This window comes from Anguilla anguilla, chromosome 10 (genome assembly GCF_013347855.1).
Source record: "Anguilla anguilla isolate fAngAng1 chromosome 10, fAngAng1.pri, whole genome shotgun sequence".
In the NCBI taxonomy this organism is placed as follows: Eukaryota; Metazoa; Chordata; class Actinopteri; order Anguilliformes; family Anguillidae; genus Anguilla; species Anguilla anguilla.
Window position 1 is genome coordinate 588,717 of NC_049210.1, and position 4,821 is coordinate 593,537.

General features: G+C 43.7%; 1 long non-coding RNA gene across 1 annotated transcript in view; it reads left to right on the forward strand.

Annotated features, from left to right (window-relative positions):
- The window catches only part of LOC118206417, a 32,472-nt gene that overhangs the window by 6,255 nt on the left and 21,396 nt on the right, over window positions 1-4,821 (forward strand). The gene's annotated exons all lie outside the window — the stretch shown is intronic.

Consider the following 4,821-nt stretch of genomic DNA (forward strand, 5'->3'; position numbering starts at 1 on the left):
ACTGCAGTGTGCAGCTGAACTCAGCCCCTGTGTGTTTTTGCTCTTGCTCTTTGTGCAGTATCGTTTGTGTTTTCCATTCTGTAAATAAGTCAGATTTTAGCTGTCATTGTGGGCTCAGACCCCCCAGGTGTCATGGCTGACTGTGTGTGTGCATCCGTCAGGGTCACCTGGGGAACAGGTGTCCTGTATTTAGAGCTTACACTGATCAAAAGGCCAATACACCAGTAGCCATTTATTAGTCATTGTAGATAATTACAAGCCTTTTTACAGCATGTGGGTTTTCTGGGATGCATATTATATGTGAAATTTTCCTTCAAACTTGCTGAAATTTTAAAAACACAGACCTCTGGCGCCATCTCCTGGAAAGATTCTTAATACCTTACATGACCCTTTAACATGAATTTATATATGTATTTATTGTTTTATATTTATCATACTTATTTGTTGTATTAATAATAATAATACAACTAGTAATAAATTATTAATATTAATAATAATGACAGTTATTATTATTGTCATTGTTTTTGTTAATACATTATTAATATAATATAATTATTAAAAAAACACACACATATACATACACACACACCTACAGCACACACACGTACGTGTGCGTGCGTGTGTGCATGTGTGTGTGTGTGTGCATATGCATGTGCGTGTGTGGGTGTGCTTGTGTGTGCATATGAGAGTACATGTGCATGGGTGTGCATGTGTGTTCGTACGCATGCGCGTGGGTGTGCGTGTGTATGTGTGCATATGCGTGTGTGGGTGTGCGTGTGTGTGTGTGCATATGCATGTACGTGTGTGGGTGTGTGTGTGCTATGCGTGTACTACATGTGTGTGGGTGTGCGTGTGCTATGCGTGTACGTGTGTGTGGGTGTGCGGCTGTGCGTGTGCTATGCGTGTGTGTGGGTGTGCGGGTGTGCATGTGTGTGTCTCTGAGCTGTATTTATATGTAAACACAAAGGTTTGTGCATAATGGGCAGTATAATAGAGCAGCAGCAGGGCTTCGGTCTGGGAGGGTTCAGTGTGAATAGAATGAGCCGTTAGACTCTGGAGCGTTTGGCTGGGGAGCTTCCAGCTGAGCCTCCTGACATTTCATACCCGCACCGTGCCATCGCTTCATGGAGGCTGTTAGCTTCACACCTATTAGCTAAACTCATAAATAATAGAATATAATAAAAGTTTTTTAATAACAACGGACAATTTGCGTTAAAAAAAAATAATTCACAAAACGCTGTCATTTGTATACAATGTATATCTTGTAGTTTTATTCACTGTGCAATTCAGTAAAATTAAGATGTTATGTTTTCAAAAGAAAACATTTCTTGATGGCTTATACCATTATAGCTGGTGTTTGTAATAAATATGTTTTACAGATTTAGCTGTTGAGCTCCAGTGAAGAGAAATGATGTCATTTCTGTACCCTGATGAGATCCACTCACTCTGTTGCCATGCGAAACGCATCAGTCTGTAGTCAAGGACTGCAGGCTACCACGGCAACAGGTCTTCAACAGTAGTCCTCCAGGGCAAATTAGTTTAACCTCAATTTTTTTTCTTTTTTCTCTCTTGCTTCCCTTCTTCACATTTTCCATTCACACTGAAGAAAGCTTGCGGAGGACAGCTTGTCAGTTGCCTTGGCAACCTGAGCTCCTGGCCTATGAGCACGCGAGTACGATCCGCCTCAGGAAATGCAGCCTCGCAGAGATCGACTGAAAAAACGGCCAGAAGATTTACGTTTTTCACGCATTTGCCGTCTAAAAAATTTGTAATCTTTGAAGGAATGTGACGGGACAGCTTTCTTCCAATGAGCGCAGCTTCACCAGATACTCCTGCAGTCCCCCGTCACTGTAAAGTGCTATCAGATTGTGAAAAGCATCATACAAATGCAAATAGCTCTTATTATTGCCGTGGCCTTGCTGCAGAACTGCAGGGTAGATTCAGCAGGCTACCAGGGCTCCAGTCCTGCACAGTAAATAATGTTTATTTCTCCAGAAGCTGCCAGGACTGGTGAGATGAGGACTCAGGGCTGATGGATCTGTGGAGGATTTAATGCCGTAACTGGTCTGCAGTCAGAACCAGTCACGGGCATGAAGGCTTCTGCTGCAGAAATGCGTGTTCAGAAAGCCCTGTGCATGCATTACATTACATTATAGGCATTTAGCAGACGCTCTTATCCAGAGCGACTTACACAACTTTTTTTTTTTTTTAGCATGCCTCTCCTCTGGGGGCTTCTGAGTTACATTGTGTGAGTAAAGTGTAGACTGGGCCGGTTACTGGAACTGAAGGCATTGTTGGTGAAATGCCAGCCTATTGTTTTAAAATGGCTTCTTTTTACTCACAGCAGCGCTGGAATAATAGGGTTTGTGTGAAATGCCAAATGCTTCCGCTTGGTTGTGTTCACCACCCAACACTTTATCTGACGCCTTCCTGTGCTGTCAGAACCCTTCTTTCGGCTCAGGGATCGCGGGTGTTTACGTTTCCCCGGGGAACGGCCGTTGTGTAACGTGTGCGAATGCTGTGTGTGATTAGCGATGTATGGAGCTAACGCTAGCCAGCAGCTCCCACAACAACTAGGCCTCCGTTTGTATTCTTATTTATTTCAGTTGTTAAGTGTGAGCACTCGAGTACTGACAGCCTCCTGCTTCACGTGTGAAATAGATCAGAAAATGGCGGAGGAGCTCGGTCTGGTGGTTCACATTTCAGCCAGAACCTCAGGACTATGACGAGACCTTCACGTAATAAGACCCTTTCCCCTGGGAGGAAGTGGCGACATAGCTCAGGAGGTAAGACCGATTGTCTGGCATTCGGAGGGTTGCCGGTTCAAACCCCGCCCTGGGCATGTCGAAGTGTCCTTGAGCAAGACACCTAACCCCTAACCCCTAACTGCTCTGGCGAATGAGAGGCATCAATTGTAAAGCGCTTTGGATAAAAGCGCTATATAAATGCAGTCCATTTACCATTTACCAAGTGAAAGAAAACATCCTGGCATTTTCAGGTTCTAAAAGCTTATGAAACGGTGAATAACTATGTCCATTTTGTGGGCCTACTGCAGCTGAGATGTCAGCCTGTTGCCTGTGATTTCGTTTGTGTCCTGGTGCCTTTCGCTGCACCGGGACGCCTCCAGCTCAGTACTGATGAGGGTTGAGCTTCTGATCCTGGCAACTTGTAGCTAAAAACCCAAAATGGAGCCTTAGTCGGTACACAGTGCTTACAGGGTTCAGAGGCCCAGCACTGAAGCTGGAAGCTCTTGGGTGAACAGGACTGCCTGAGTGATTTTCTCCTGGCTTCTGGGGTCTGGATTATGGCTATATGCCGTCCACAGCTTATTCCCTGACTGGAGAAAAGACCCTGTTCCTCTGTGTGTGTGTGTGTGTGTGGCAGGGGGACATTATGGAGCTCTCTGGAAGATCAGACTATCATCCAGTAAATAAATACATGTAATGTAATCTCAGCACACAGCTTTAATTCAGCTGCAGGTTTTCCCTGTCTACATGTTGACCGGCATTCTGAATTCTGCTTAAGAACTAGGATTTCAGGATTGGTTTCAGGGTAGAACACGAAGCACAGGATCTTGGTGCCATTTTTCAAAAACACTGTTGCACTGGTGGAATCTTTTTCACTGAAACAAACACAGTTGCACAGAGAACCGGATTTTACTTCTACTTTACGCACACATTTAACTCTGACCACTGGCTTGTAATACTGAACACACTGCATAGTGTGGTGGAGAGAGAAGCTTATGCGCTCCAGTGCTGCATTAAATTAAGTTTTCAGAGGGCTGGGCTACGAGGGATCACTGCTGACACGTCATGATATCAGGGCCTTGTATAAACCCACACTGAGACAGAACAGAGGGCTGTGGGTATTCAGTCCGGCAACAACAAAAACACAAAGGATCAGTTTGTCTAACATTTTACCCCAGTGACCTCTAGAGGGCAGTGATACAAAGACAACAATGAGATTTAATTATGCGCTCCGTTCTGTCCACAAAAGCACATCTTTGTTTTCGGTTCACGTTTATCAATGGGACCGTGGGACTGGTGCGATTTGAATTTCAGCGATACTTTTAAGTCCGAGAGCCATATGAAGTAACGTCCAACTGGTATCCGTGTTATATCATAAATATTGGTAAGAGCTTGTGGTTTGGTAGAAAGCGACGCGTGGCAACCCCTTAGCCATGGCATTAATATTCGCGATTTATGTTCCCCATCACTTTTATTTAACGGATTCAACCACCGATATACTTATCCGAAAGAATCCTACAATACCGTTTAAAATAACTTGTGTAGCTTTACCCGGACTGTACGGTCAATCCTTCCGCAATCTAATCATTTGGTTACTAAGCAACAAGACTTCCATTTTCGTGCTACGCTTGCATTCTGCAGAATCTTAGGCCTGTGTTTCACCCTTCAATGTTTTCCAGTTACTGGCTGTTTTTGTTCTCCGTGCAGTAATACTAGAACCAGCAGACGGCCCTCTTAGACTATCAGTTGGTTGAGTCGAGTAGACTGAATGAGTTCAGTTCTTTTCATTACGCTTGACTGCTTAGTGTGTTCATATCAATGCGTTTATAGTAGCTTGTTTTAGTGGAAAGCGCAATGATCCTACAACCTTATGAACTTTTCCCATTTATTCATGAATTATCCAGCGCTATTGGAGGGTTAGTTCACCAGCCAGCCTTCAGGACCAGAACTATCATTAATAATAAATTAAATAACATATAGAACTATAACAAAATTCTTTCCAGATAAGACAATGTAGCCAAGTGGTTATTTTCTCCAGATTGTGATGTTGTGTAAAAACGTGAAGGCAAAGGAG